Source organism: Tupaia chinensis, unplaced genomic scaffold (genome assembly GCF_000334495.1).
Source record: "Tupaia chinensis unplaced genomic scaffold, TupChi_1.0 Scaffold138365_1, whole genome shotgun sequence".
NCBI lineage: Eukaryota > Metazoa > Chordata > Mammalia > Scandentia > Tupaiidae > Tupaia > Tupaia belangeri.
The window spans coordinates 2,076,147-2,092,270 of NW_006198262.1; positions in this window are offsets into that span (position 1 = coordinate 2,076,147).

A 16,124-nucleotide genomic window follows, 5' to 3' on the forward strand; every position below is an offset into this window, starting at 1 on the left:
TCAAGCACATCAACATACGTGTTATCAACAAATAATTTTCTATTTCTTATGTCTTCTATATTTTGCCTTTTTTTTTGCCATCCTTGATTCCCTATCCCTCACCCTGTGCCATGTCCCACCCTCCTCCCACATTGTTTCTGGTATCCATGGTTGCTTTCTATGCCTTCCCCCCCATTTAATTGATTTGCTAATGAACTTAATTAGTCTAAATATTTCCAATAGCAAGCGCAGCTGATATATACCTATACATGAACCCAAGTCTGACTTTAGGTATACACTTCAGTGAGTAGAATGAACACACTATAATGTATATAGCTGGGGCTATATAGCTTACTGCAGTCATCAAATATGCATTTCTTTTTTTTTTTTTTTTATTTTCAATAAGAACAGTCTTACTGTTTTTTTTTTTCTCCTGAAACTTTTTTTTTAATTACTTAACATTCAATCCCTGAGGGATTTTATTTAAGAAATCTCTGAGGGTCAGTGGATGGCATAGTAGTTAAGGTGTTGGACTCCCACATGGCCAACTGTGATTTGAGCCCCAGATCTGGCTATTTGAAATCTATATTGGGTGATTATGAATGCATACCCAAAATCCCAGGAGGAGAAAGGATGATAAGGAATTGCATCATGACAATTTCTCTGGGGCATGACTTCTCACTTTCCCTCTTGCTGTCTCTGTCTTCCTCTCCAGTGAGTGCATGTGCCCTATGGAAAAAGACTTAAAAACAAAAACAAAAAGGAAAGAAAATTTTGCTGACCTCAATATCTTGGTGTTTTCCCTAAACATTTCTCAAGTACTTTTAACATTTGGGGACTATATGTTTAAGTCTTTAATCATTTTGAGTTAATTTTTGTAAATTGTGGGAGATAGGGGTCTAGTTTTATTTTCCTACAGGTGTCTATCCAATTGTTCAGAGCACCATTTATTGAAAAGACTGCCATTTTTCTACCGGATTGTCTTGAGACATCTGTCAAAAATCGATTGGCTGTATATTGTATTTATTTCTAGACTCAGTTCTATGTTTCATTGGTTTACGTGTCTGTAGCATGCTGTTTGGGTTATTATGGCTTTATCGTATAAGTCGAAGGCAGATAGTATGATGACTCAAACTTTATTCTTTTTACATACTATTGCTTTGGTGATATGGGGTCTTTTGTGATTCCAAATAAACTTTATAATTTTTTTGTTTCTGTGAAGAATGTTACTGGCTTTTTTATAGAAATTGCATTGAATATGTATATTACATTGGGGAGTAACAATGTTTTAAATATCATGACTCTTCCATTCCATAAATAAGGGATACCTTTCTATTTGTTATATATTTCCTTTTTGACTTATTTCCTCAGTTTTAAAAACAGTTTTCATAGTATAGATCTTTCATCTCCTTGGTTAGATTTATTACTATATATTTTTATTTATTCCTTTACTTTTAAATTAATTTTTTCTGGCTGTTGTAAGTGGGTTGATTTTTAAATTTCTGTTTCAGTCCATGATTGTTAGTGTACAAAGACATTTCAAATTTTTATATGTTGATTTTGTATTTTTTAACTTTACTGAGTTCATTTATCATATCTAATAGATTTTTTGAGAGTTTTTTTAATTGCTGTTTTTTTTTCTGTAGGGTGTGTGCACTTGCAGAAAGACAGAGACAGAGAGACAGAAAGTGAGAAATCACCCCCCAGGGGGGATGGCCACGCTGCAATACCTTCTCTTCCATTCTCCTCTCAGGATCTTGGGTATGCATGCACAAGGGCTCAATGTGAATTTAAGCCACTAGATCTGGGACTCGAACTGCAGTTGACCACATGGCCGTAATAGCTATTATGCCAACTGCTAGTCCCAAGATTTTTATGGCTTCTTCAGGTTATCCTGTGTATATAGTCATGTCACCTGAGAACAGGGACAATTTAACTTCTTCCATTTTAATTTGAATGTCTTTTATTGCTTTTTTTTTTTTTTTTTTTTTTGATTGCATTGTCTGGGACTTCCAGTACTATGTTTGATAGGAGTGGGAAAATAGGCAGAGCATTGATGGGATGGGGAGGTGTGGTGTTATCTGTTGATATTTCAATCAACTGGACTGGGGAGATATGTTCGCATCTTGAAATGTTCACTTTTTTTTCTTTGGAGAGGTTTTTGCTATAGCGTGCGTGTGCTCGCCAGACAGAGAGAGACATAGAGACAGAAAGCAAGAAATCACCCCCCCCCCCCAGAGGGGATGGTCACGCCGCAACCCCTTCCCCTCCATTCACGCCGCAATCCCTTCTCCTCCATTCTCCTTTCGGGATCTTGGGCACGCACGCACGTGTGCTCGGCGTGAGTTTTAAGCCACTGGTCTGGGACGCGAACCGCGATCGACTACGTGGGAGTCCAGCGACATAGCTATTACGCTAACTGCTGGTTCCCATTGAAATGTTCACTTTGTAAGCTAAACAATGTGATTGAATGTATGTAAATCAATCAATCAATTACTTTAAAAAAAGCTAAAAAATAATAGACATCCATTTCGTATTCCATCCTTGTTCTAGAGGAAAAGCTTCCCACTTTTTTCTATTCAATATGTTAGCTATAGGTTCACCATGTATGTCCTTTATTGTGGTAAGACATATATCTTCTATACATATTTTGTTAAGAGTCTTAAAAATGAAGGTATGTTGTACTTTATCAAAAACTTTTTCTGTGTCAAATTGATATGATCACAATTTTTCTTTCCTTCTGTTTAAGTGATGTATTACATTTACTGTTTTGCATATGTTAAACTATCTTTGTATTCTTTGGATAAATCTTACTTGGTCAAGGTGTATAATCCTTTTAATGTATTGTTGGATTTGATTTGCTACTATTTTGTTGAGGAGTTTTGCATCTATATTCATCAAGTATATTGGGGTATGTAATTTTCTTTTTCTGTTCAAATAAAGATAATACACAAATACATGAAAACTAAATAACCTACTCCTGAATGAATTCACAACTACTGAAGAAATAAAAACTGAAATAAAAAGATTCATGGAAGCCAATGATAATGAGTACACAAGTTTCCATAATCTTTGGGACACTGCAAAAACAGTCAGAAGAGGGAAGTCCATAGCAATTACTGCACATAAAAAGATAGAAAGAAGGAAAATGGACAACCTAACATCATGTCTCAGAGAATTGGAAAAGCAACAACAGAAAAACAAAAACAAAGAAACTCCAGGAGAAGAGAAATAATAAAGATTTGAACAGAAATAAATGAAATAGAAAATAAATGAACTTTGCAGGAAATAAATGAAGGTAAAAGTTGGTTCTTTGAAAGATAAACAAAATTGACACACCACTAGCTAGATTAATTAAAAAGAGAGAAAGGAACCAGGTAAATCATCTTTGCAATGAAGCAGGCAATATAACAACAGACACAATAGGATACAAAATATTAGAGAATAATATGAACAACTATATGCCAAAAAACAAGAAAACATAGATGAGATGGACAAGTTCCTGGACACATATAATCTACCAAGATTAAGTCGGGAGGACATAGAAAGTCTGAATAGGCCCATAACAAGCCATGGGATTAAATAAGTAATAAATAACCTCTCAACAAAGAAAAGTTCTCATCCTGATGGCTTTACCTCTGAATTCTACAGAACTTTTAAGGAAGAGTTAACCCTCATTCTACTCGAGTTATTTCTAAAGATCCAAAAGGATAGAACTCTCCCAAATTTATTCTATGAAGCCTCCATCACCCTTATCCTTAAAACGGACAAGGACAGGACAAGGAAGGAAAACTGTAGACCAATATCTCTGATGACTATAGACACAAAAATTCTCAACAAGATACTAGCAAATCACATCCAACAGCATATAAATAAGATTATACATCACAACCAGGTAGGCTTTATTCCAGGGATGCAAGGATGTTTCAACATATGCAAAACCATAAATTTAATACACCATATTAACAGAAAGAAAGATAAACTCATATCAATTGATGCAAGAAAAGCATTTGATAAGATAAAACATCCCTTCATGATCAAGACTTTCATCGATATCGGCATAGAAGGGTCATTCCTCAACAGAATAAGAGCCATCTATGAAAAATCCATAGCTAACATCATCCTGAATGGAGAAAAACTGAAAGATTTTCCACTAAAAACTGGTATAAGACAAGGATGCCCACTTTCTCCACTTCTTCTTTATTTTATTTATTATTTCTTTTGAGAGTTTTTATTTGCTATAGCGCGTGTGCGCTCGACAAAGACAGAGAGAGACACAGAGACAGAAAGCGAGAAATCACCCCCCAGGTGGGATGGCCATGCCTCAATCTCATCTCCTCCATTCTTCTCTCGGGATCTTGGGCAAGCACTCACACGCACCCAGCATGAGTGTAAACCACTGGGTCTAGGACTCGAACTGCAGTAAACTATATGGGAGTCCAGCCACATAGCCATTAAGCTAACTGCTGGCCCCTCCACTTCTTTTGAATATATTACTTGAAGTCCTTGCTAATGCAATCAGAAAAGAGAATAAAATAAAAGGCATCCAAATAAGAAAATAAGAGGTAAAATTATCTCTATTTGCAGATGACATGATTGTATATATAGAAGACCTGATGACCTGATGGTATCTACAAAAAAATTCCTAGAAGTCATAAATGAATATACTAAAGTTGCAGGATATAAAATCAACATAGAAAAATTTATAGCATTCTATATGCAAACAGCAGGCAGACTGAAATAGAACTGAAGAAAGTAATTTCATTTATTATAACCACAAATAGTATAAGATACCTAGGAGTAAATCTAACTGAAGAAGTTAAACACCTCCACAAGGAAAACTATGAGAAACTAAAAAAAGAAATTGAAAATGACACAATAGTAGTGGAAGGACATCTCATGTTCCTGGATTGGAAGAATTCATATTATCAAAATTGCAATTCTACCCAAATTAATCTACATAATTAACCCAATTCCTATCAAAATTCAAAAGACATTCTTCATAGATCTAGAAAAGATAATTGTACAATTTGTCTGAAATCGTAAAAGACCTTGTATTGCCAAAGCAATCCTGTGCAAGAAGAGTGGAGTAGGCGGCATCTCATTCCCTGACCTAAAATATATTATAAAGCTGTTATAATCAAAACAGCATGATACTGGCACAAAAACAGACATGTGGACCAATGGAACAGAATAGAGAACCCAGAAATAAACTCCTTAACATATAGCTAACTGATTTTTGACAAATGGTACCAGTTAATCCAGTGGGAAAAGGAAAATCTCTTTAGCAAATGGTGCTGAAAAAACTAGATATCCACCTGAAGAAAGATTAAATTGAACCCCTATCTCTCACCATTAACAAAAATCAACTCAAAATGGATCAAGGACTTAAACCTAAGATCTCAAACTATAAAACTACTGGTGGAAAACACTGAGGAAACTCTGGGAGACATTGGGGTATGCAAAGACTTTTCAAATAAGACCCCCAAAGCACAGTCAATAATCCCCAAAATAGACAAGTGGGATTACATCAGATTAAGAAGTTTCTGCATGGCAAAAGACACAGTAATTGGTATGAATTTGCAGCTCTCTGAATGGGAAAACATTTTTGTAAACTATGCTTCAGATAAGGATATGATAACCAGAATACACAGGAAACTCAAGTGACTTTCCCCCAAAAAAGATGATCAACCTATTTAAAAGATGGGAGAATGAGCTGAAAAAACATCTCTCTAAGGAAGATATATGAATAACCAAAAGGCATATGAAAAAATGCTCAACATCTCTCATCATAAGGGAGATGCAGATCAAAACCATAATGAGATACCACCTAACACCAGTTAGAATGACTAAGATTAAAAAAACACAAACACACAAAAATGATAAGTGCTGGCAGGGATGTAGTGAAAGGGGAATTCTCCTACACTGCTGGTGGGAATGTAAATTGGTCCAACCATTGTAAAGAATAATATGGAGATTCCTCAAAAATCTATAAATAGAACTACCATATGATACAGCAATTCCACTCCTTGGAATTTACCCAAAGGACAGAGGATCCTTAGTTGGAAAAGTGCTTGCTCATCTGTGTTTATTGCAACATTATTCACAATTGTCAAGACATGGAACCAACTCAAATGTCCACAAAGAGAGGAGTGGATTGAAAAAGTGTGGCACATATACTCTATGGAGTACTACTCAGCCATAAAAACCAGAAAGACCCTGGCTTTTGACAGAAAGTGTATAAATATGGAAGATTTATTGCTGAGTGCAGCAAGCCAGGCTATGAATGAGAGACATTGTCTGTACTAGTATGTATATACCCATTGTCTGCACGCTGTGGCTGAAACTGAATGACTAGAGAATATAAAAACATAGGAAATAGTTATAGATACCAGATACAGTTTGGGAAGAGGTTGGGAGAAGAAGAATCTGAAGAAAGACATTAGGAGAAAAATAGAGAGGCAAGACATTTATGGGATAAATAAATGAGTTATTATCTGTTGATGATAATGTGTAGAGTATCCCCAATTAGACTGGTCAGAAATGTATTTATGTTGGAACATTCATTTTACAAGCTAAGTAGCATATGTGATTGAATGTATTAAATAAATTAAAATATAAAATTAAATTAAATTTAAAAATATACAAATAAATAAATATACCAGGCTAGTTGGTGCCATAGTGGTTAAGGCAGCTCAATCCCACATAATTGACTGTGCAATCTGAGTCCAGACATGGTGGCTTGAAAAACATGCAGGGCCTGTGTACAGGCATGCTCAAAATCCTAAGAGGAGAATGGAGGAGAAGGGATTGTTCTGTAGTCATCCCCCTTGGAATGGTGCTTTCTCACTTTTCCTCTCTGTTTCTCTCTGGTGAGCAACTGTGCCTAATACCTAATTTGAAAATAATTAATATTACGTTGTTAGAGAAAAAAAAATAAAGATGATGCTCCATGATCTTTTAGATTACATGAAATTTTGGAAGATAACTCTTTCTTCATCTTTATCTTTGTGTACAGTTTGTACAATTATGTACATATTATATTTGTATGTGATTTGCACAAAATATTGTATATAATTTTTACAAAAATTTTACAAATTTGTGTAATTTCTGTATGCAATTTGTATTTTTTCCCTAGCTGCTATAAAGCTTTTCTCTTTATCATTAATTTTGAGCAATTTGATTATGATATCTCCTGGTATAGTTTTCTCATATTTCTTGTGTTTGGGGTTCATTGAGCTTCTTGATTTGTGAGTTTGTAGTTTTCATCAACTTTGAGTAATATTTAAGCCAGTGTTTCTTCACATGTTTTCTATTCACTTTTCTTTTTTACAAAAAATAAGATTTGTAACCACATATATATGAGGCTGCTTGTAGTCTCACAGTTATTGATATCTCTACCTTATTTTCAGATTCTTCCACCCATGTCATTAGGAGTAGCTTACATTTCTATACCTTGAAATTAACAAATCTATTTTTTTGCAATAAATTATATGCTATTGAACTTGCCCAGTGTATTTTTTTATACCTGAAAATAAGTTTATATCTCTGTAAGTTGGATTTTTTGTCCATGTCTCTACTTACTCTGATTATTTTAAAAAGATAATCATTTAAATGTTATTTTCTATTGAAGAAAAAGAATACAATATGTCAGTGATCTCTGCTTTTAAGGAGCGACCATTTGAAAACATAACAATTTACAAAGAAAGTATATAGTACATATATGATATATTTTAATTTTGATAAAATACATATCACATTAATTATAATTTTAAAATTTATAATTTGGTGACATCTAATGAATTCACAATGTTGAGCAACCATTTCCACTATCTGGTGCCCAAACTTTTTCCTTCCCTTGAAGAAAAGCCATATCAATTTTTTCTATAGCTTCTTGAACATAGAGGATATAGATAAAATAACTGTTTTAATGTATGACTCTACTAATTCCATAATCTGTGTTAATTATGGGTCATATGTTCCTGTGCCTTTGTATGTCTGATAATTTTTTAAATAATTATTTATTTAACTTTATTTGTTATAATTTTTTAACTTGACCAGAGAGAGACAGAAAGAGAGAGAAAAGTGATAAAGCAAGCCACCAGGTCCAGGACTCAAACCATGGTCAGCTATGTGGGAGTCTGGCATCCCAACTGCCATGCCACCTGCTTGCCCCTGTCTTGTAATTTTTGATTGAGTGCCGCCCATTGTGAATTTTGCCTTATTGAGATCTGTATATTTTTGTGTTCCTATAGATATTCTTGTGCTTATTTCTAGGATATGGTCTTTTTTTCTTTTGGAAATAGTTTAATCCATTTGGCATTAGTTTAAGATCTGGTGTGCAGGCTCTGGCTAGTGTTTAATCCTGAACTAATTTTCTCTCAATGTGAAGGCATGGCCTTGTGAGTATTCACTCTGATACCCTATAAATTATAAGATTTTTCAGCCTAGCTTGTGGAAACAGGCAGTATTTCTTAGCATGGTTTGAACTCTAGGAATTGCCACCTTTTAAGACTTCCAAGTGGTCTTTCTCTAGCCTCAGGTAGTTCTTTCACATGATTTAACTTGACCAGAGAGAGACAGAAAGAGAGAGAAAAGTGATAAAGCAAGCCACCAGGTCCAGGACTCAAACCATGGTCAGCTATGTGGGAGTCTGGCATCCCAACTGCCATGCCACCTGCTTGCCCCTGTCTTGTAATTTTTGATTGAGTGCCGCCCATTGTGAATTTTGCCTTATTGAGATCTGTATATTTTTGTGTTCCTATAGATATTCTTGTGCTTATTTCTAGGATATGGTCTTTTTTTCTTTTGGAAATAGTTTAATCCATTTGGCATTAGTTTAAGATCTGGTGTGCAGGCTCTGGCTAGTGTTTAATCCTGAACTAATTTTCTCTCAATGTGAAGGCATGGCCTTGTGAGTATTCACTCTGATACCCTATAAATTATAAGATTTTTCAGCCTAGCTTGTGGAAACAGGCAGTATTTCTTAGCATGGTTTGAACTCTAGGAATTGCCACCTTTTAAGACTTCCAAGTGGTCTTTCTCTAGCCTCAGGTAGTTCTTTCACATGACTCCATTGACCAATATTCAGTTGGAGACCTTAGAGAGACCCTTAGAAGCTGTCTAAATTTCTCCCCATGGAACTTTTAGGTACTCTAGCCCAGTTGTCTCTGCCTTCCTGAACTTTAAGCTGTGTCTCTTCAATACAGAGAGTCTGAAGACTCTGCCTGGATCCTCCTCCCCATGTTGCTGCCTGGAATCTCTGTCCAGCTCCTGTCTTTTGTTTTCTATATCTCATGGAACACCATCCTCCACCACCAGATGTCCAATTTTTTTTTTTTGAGAGATTTTCACTGTAGGGCGTGTGCGTTCGCCAGACAGACAGAGAGAGACATAGAGACAGAAAGCGAGTAATCACCCCCCAGGGGGGATGGTCACGCCGCAATCCCTTCTCCTCCATTCTCCTCTCGGGATCTTGGGCACGCACGCACACGCGCCCGGCGTGAGTTTTAAGCCACCGGGTCCGGGACACGAACCGCGGTCGACTACGTGGAAGTCCAGCGACATAGCCATTACACTAACTGCTGGTTCCCCAGATGTCCAGTATTTTGAAAACCATTGCTTTATATACTTGGTTCCATTTCAGCCAGGTTGTAATCCTAAGTTACTCTATCTTGTCTGGGAGAAAAAGTGCCCCTTCTATTTTTATAGCACCTAAATCTCCACAGGGAACATCCTCCACTATGACATGTGCTGTCCAGTGATTTAGAGCTTCCCTCCATCACTCACCCACTCACCTGTGCTTGATCAGTGTTCTCTCCTCAACTGATTTCTTAGAGATTTTTTTTTAAAAAACCTGAAGCTTCTAAGAAAAGTGGAAGCTAAAGTCAGTGTTTTCCAAGTCCTCAGATTCATCTTCCTATTTATCTAAACACCCTTTCATGGCCTCTGGTATTTTTTTCCTGTAGCATTGGGTTTTAACTCCAGAATCTGACAGTCACACAATAGCTGGAGCATCTAATCTCACCAGTGGCTTTGCAGATAATGGGGGCCATAGCCAGGAGGATTTTCCTATATGTTGAGTGCCTTGAACTCTCATCAGACTGTCTGTGCTCTTGATGTACAGAGATGAAGCTGGTTTCTGAAGATCTGATTGAAGTTTGGGAAGTGTCAAAGGTCAGAAGCAGGAACAAACTGATAAAAGGAAACAAAACCATATTGGAATTACTGTCTTCATAAACTCAGTGCTGGGTCTGCCAAGGTCAGAAATGAGTCATTCTTTCCCTTCAGAAGGGCAGAGGGGCTGTGCTCATAGTGGTGATGTTAATATGCTAACCTTTTCTTTCACAGTGAATTCAGGAAAGAGGGAATGGAGGAGGTTATTAGAAATAACAGAGTTGGAATCCTATTGGGATGGCTGTTCCAAGGACTCATCAAAAGCTGATCTTGTCCCCACATGGGAGAGGAAGGCAGCATCAGACCATTCCAGGATCTTGGAGAAAATGTAGAATTAATTTTTCAAAAGGTCCAGAGTGAGTGAATCTAGCAACAGATTCATACAGAATTCATCCACAGAAGTCATGGCTTGCAGGCCTTGCCTTCTGCGTTGAGTTGAATGTGATAGTCACTCAGTAATGACTCCAAGGACAGCTGGCAGTGACTGGCTTTTTTCTGTGTGCCAGGCACTGGACTGGGAGGTTTTCTTTCCAACCTTAGAAGAACAAGACAACTTGAAACCTTAAAAAGAAAAGTCATAAATATCTTTGTATTCTTCATACCATTTTTTTCACTCCAAAAATACCTATAGAAAGCTGGTCCAGCAAAGTACTTTCAAAATGCACTGTGTCTTTTCCATGGTCTGTCTGTCTGAAAGAATTTTCATGCAAGACTCTTGATTTGCTGACTGAGAGGCAAAGGACAGAGCCAACAGTGTCCACACCACCAGCCCTTCTTTGGGCACCTTGATTACCTTGAGGGATTTCAAAATCATGGAGTGGGACAGGCAGTTAGCGGGGTGGATCCCTCCCGTAGGAACTCATGTGCCAGCTGAAGTTTGTTTCCAGACTCTCAATGCAATTAGAGAAACCCACTGGGGCTCAGGGGAAATGAAGTAAAAATAAGCCTGTGCTGCTGAGACTGCTGATGTTTGATGCGCACACGTAGACTTTAAATAGCTGCAGACCTGAGGGGGTTGATTGCTGCTTCAAGGGAAGAGAGTGGTGGTGGTGTCTGGATTGTCTTGTTGTTCTCCTGCCAGGCAGATTGTCCTTAGGCCCAGCTGAAGGCCATCTCACCCTTACAGACTTTGTGGATTTTTCTTGGCCTGTCCTTCCTATCCCTACCTGCTTGGGGTTTTTGTTGTTCCCTTGGCTCCTTGACACTTCACTATTTACAAGACTCCCGGAGGGCAGGATTCCATTGAAAGGGCCACAGCAATGCTGCGAAGAAGGCCTGGACATGAAACTGGGGCACCAGATTTGTCATTGACTGGCTGGGTGGCCTTGAACCAGTATTAACCTCTTTGGCTTCACTTGCCTTGGCTGGCAAGTAAGGCTGGCAATCTTCTGAGAGTTACAGAGTTACTAGGAATCAAATGACACAGTTTGTAAGTTGTAAAAAGATGTGTATTGAAGCTTCTGGCACATGATTCAAAACAGAATAAACTACTCTTATTAATTGATCAGCAGCTAATTTTGAGAAGTTAATGGGAATGTGTACAGGATATTTTTGAGAGAGAAACAATTCCAAATTTCTAAGCCAGAGAAAAAATGGACTGATAGGTCCTGATAATTTCTTTTACTGAGAGCCTACTATGTGCTGAGCACTATGCATACAATTTCATATAATTTAATATCTAAAATAAAATTTAATTGCCTGTGTCCAAAATCCAAAAATAACACTGGTTTTAAGTATTTAAGAGCTTAAAGGGTAGCCCATTTAGGGCTCTTCAGGGTTTTTGATGTCATCAAGGACTCAGGATCTTTCTGTATTTCTTCTATGTCAAGATTTCTATTCTTAAAGTTTCCTGAGGACCAATATAGATGCAGGAGCTCCAGCCATCACATTATTGCTCTAGCCTAAAAGAAAAGGAAGAATCTTGTATCTCACTCAGTTCCTTTTAGGGGCTTTTCTGGAAGTCCTATTAATACTCCCAGTTTTGCAGCTGCAGATAAGGAATAGAATGTGAAATGAGCCAGGTGGAGCATAATCATCCCCTATCCAGAAGTGGCATACATTATTATTGCTCATGTTTCATTGGCTAGAATTTAGTCAGATGGAAAATGTCTTCTTTTAGGAGATACATTGCTACTCCAGTGAAAACTGGGATTATGTTTCTAGAAAGGTGAGAATAGATACTGAGTAGGCTCCCAGGAGCATGCTATGGTTTGAATGTGTCACCTGATGCATTCCTTGGAGCAGTGATGTCCTGACCCAATAGGTTACTCTGCTCTGTGCAGAAGTCCTGACTAATGTTCTTCCTCACTTAGATGCAGCTGTGGGCCTCTGGTTCTGAGCCATATAAACATTGATCTGGTGTTCTGTGGCCATAAGGAGGATGGCTTTGCAAATACCGCAGGAGTGGCCACTGAGAAATGAGAACTTTCCAATGGCCTGGGAGGTGGCATCCAGTAAATCAGCACCATTAACCGTGGCTTAGGAGTCCAGTCCAATTGTTGAAATTAATGTCATGGCTTGCCTACAGAAACTGGCAAAGTATGGAATCACAACATATAAATGACCAGAAAAGAAGGGGGCAGGGGGCTCACAGCCTATCAATTATTTGGAGTCTATGAGGAGAAAGGCTGTGAGAAGCAAAATCTTGGTGATTCAAGTGGGGTGAGAGGGTATGTCTGCACATGCAGAAAGTCCTGGCATGAGCAGTCTGGATCCTGGGGACTTCTGAGTTCTCCAGACCCACATGCAACAGTTAGAGCTTCTCAGGTCTGATCTTCCTGGACTATCCCCCTCTGGCTTCTTCCTCGCCTCTTGGGCTGAAGTGACCTTGGTGGCTTCCTCTGTCAACCTTCTGCATGGCCAACAGGACAGATGGAAACAAGCTGCTGTCAGAAGACAGGGCACTCCTTGACACCACTTCTGTAATCTGTGCCTCTGTCCAGCACAGGAGCAGTGAGCTGTGGGGCTAGCTCTCTCTCTCTGGGTGCACCATTTGCCCCTCTATTAGTGTCTCTGTGCTGCCATAACAAACCAGCACAGACTGGAAGGCTTAAAGCCAGAATTTATTGTCTTCCAATTTTGGGAGCTGGAAGTTCAAGATTAAGGTGGCAGCAGGATTGGTTCCTTATTAGGCCAATGAGAGGATGTGCCCCAGATATCAGTGGAAGGAACTCATGGTGCCAGCAGCCATGGAGCCCGATGAGTATTCAGATCCTGTTCATGCTCCCAGTTTAACAACTCTGTGGTTTGTCACCTGACTTCAGTGGGAACAGTCTCAGAGCCTCTGTTTGGCTCAAGACAGCTTCCTCATTACCAGAAGTGGTTTTTCTGGGATTAAACCCTGTAGAGAAATGCAGCAAGTCTCTCAGAGCATGAATACACTTTACACAGGCTAAGTAAACATAATTAAACCATAAAGAACATGGACTTCATAAGAAAAATAGACACTGCAGTTATACATCAGTGGTGTCAGTCCAGGGGACAAGTGATGCCACAGGTACTGAGGGAGCAGAGGCTGGCTCTCCAGTGGCCAGCTGGACCTCAGGAGCAGAAATGATTTGTGAATTCAGTCTTCCTGTGGGTCCAGTGCTTCTGCGAGGGATAACCCAGAAGTGGATCCAAGACCTAGAGAAAAGCACAATTGCCCTAATGGGAGCAGTGGGGAAGGTGAGCTGAGAGGCCCATAGAAGAGCTAGCTGTGAGGCCAGGCTGAATTCTGTGGCCACACAGTGTCATCCACAATCTGTTCCCTGATGAATATTGATGCCTGCAGGGACTTTTTTTTGGCCTTCCTTCCTGTTCTCTACTTGCTCTTGGTAACAAAACCATCTTTTTTATCTGTGCATCCATCCTCTTCTTTATCCTTTGGAAACAGTTGCTGTTCCTTCCAGCTCTAGGAGTGGACATGGGACTGAAGGCTGGCCAAAGCATCTAATTCGTGACCACAGTGAAGGGTTTAGAATGAGTGTGTGCTCTTGTCAGCCAGCCAGCAGATGCAATGAAGCCAAGGCTTAGGCTCTTGGGAAGGAGCATACATTTCCATGCCATGCCTTGTCATTGGGGTGACATAGAGATGTCAATGCCACCAAGCAGAGGCTGATGATGAGACCAACATGATGAAAGGGAAAACCAAGAACTGGGAGAACTAATTTCTGAAGAGTCCTGAGGTTAGGTCATTCCCTGAAGCAAGACTATGATGGATTTTTCTCTTAAGCAAATAGGTGAGTTCCTTTTTGGCTGATGCCATTCGAGTTGGGTTTTCTGTAATTTGCCCTTGGAAATGTGCTAACACCAGGGCAGGTGATGCTAGGACCTATGTCTGTAAAGTTGAGCTCATACACCTGGATATATGTTAAAAAGGAATCAGACTCAGGGCTTGTTGTGGTGTGTATAATCTAGTTAGGGAGACTAAGCAAGGTCACAAAAAAACAGCTATTTACTACTCTTCCTAGGATCTTTTAAAACTTCAATGGGGACACTTTGATGCTCCAAAAGGAGAAGGAGAAAACCCTAGGAATTTAGAATAACCAAGTAATACTTTCTGGAAAAGATGGATTCTCATTCTTAAATGACATCAGAATTCTCCATTTGTGTTTGACACTCTTAAGAAACATCACATGGAGGAGTGGATATGAGTTTTTCAATATTCTCAGCATGCTCATCTAATCCTGTCTAATTCCTTGCTCCAGCATTTTCCCAATGAAGACTCATCAAGGTTAAGCACTATGAGAGAAGTGTATTGGGACCATCATAGAAGGAATAATCCTTTTTATCTTTTGTGCCCTTTCAAGTCTTTTTCATCAAGACCAATTAAAAAAATAATGCCCCAGTGATGTCTTCTCTTACCTCTTAGGAAAGAGCAAGGTATCTCTTTACAGAATTCATGCCAGACAAGAAGTTGAACCTTGTAAAATATCTGTAAGTTTTATCTTCACCAGCTGTCATGGGAGCTGGCCCAGCCACTTATCAACCTCCTACAATTCCAAACAGATTCATCTATTATTTCATATGCGAAGGCCTGTCCTGAGAACCACTGGGGATACATGTGTCAGCACAGTAGGTGACCAAGAGGACCTTCTGTGGGTTGATAGTATCTAAACATTGGGTATTGTTGTGCTACTCAGAGATGAGCCTACCCTCCAGGCATCTAACAAGGCAGGTTAAATCCCCAGAATGTGGAGCAGATGCCTCTTGAACAGACTTTGTAGCATATCCTCAGGCTGGAGGCACTGTTGGGAGAAAAACAGACAGTAGAACTAAACTGGAAGCACATCATGTTTCTGTATTAGAGACTTGCTAGAAATATTCTATCTTTCTCCAAGACTATGATTGAACTTTAAACAAGTCACTTAATTAACATGACTTGGTATTTAGGAAGGGAAAAACACATGGAAACTTCTAGGGACCATAAAGACAATGTAGGCCAAAATTGACAATAATACATTTCCTCTCTTTTTCCAAGGATCCCATCCTGTAAGCTGTGAAATCCTCGGGTGCATGGACATGTTTGTGTGTTCTTCAGCTATGTGACAGGTGGAATGGGTAGCCTAAGAACCTTATAGCAGAAATATTAGAAAATATTCAGTTAAAGATCAGGTAGAAGAGAAGATAAATTTTTTAAAAAAGAAAGCCAAAAGGGAAATAGAATTAAATAAAAATGGAGAAGAAGTTTATGAAAAAATATGTGTCAGTCAATGTGGCTATTACATAAATTCGTCAACAAGAGGAGTCTTATTGATAAATCCCTCATAGATAGAGATTCCTAGAAAAATCTCCCTGGCTTGGCATAAATGAATTTGTGGGATGTGGAAGGACAAGGGACTAGGATGGCATCTAATGAGGATGCCTTGCTGACAAGGAAGGTGAAAAGTGACTTCATCCAGGAAGGACAAAGAGGTTGCAGAAATGTATTCACCAAATAAGGCAAGACAAGAGTCAGGAGCTACTCCATTCTCCAGCATAAATGGAAT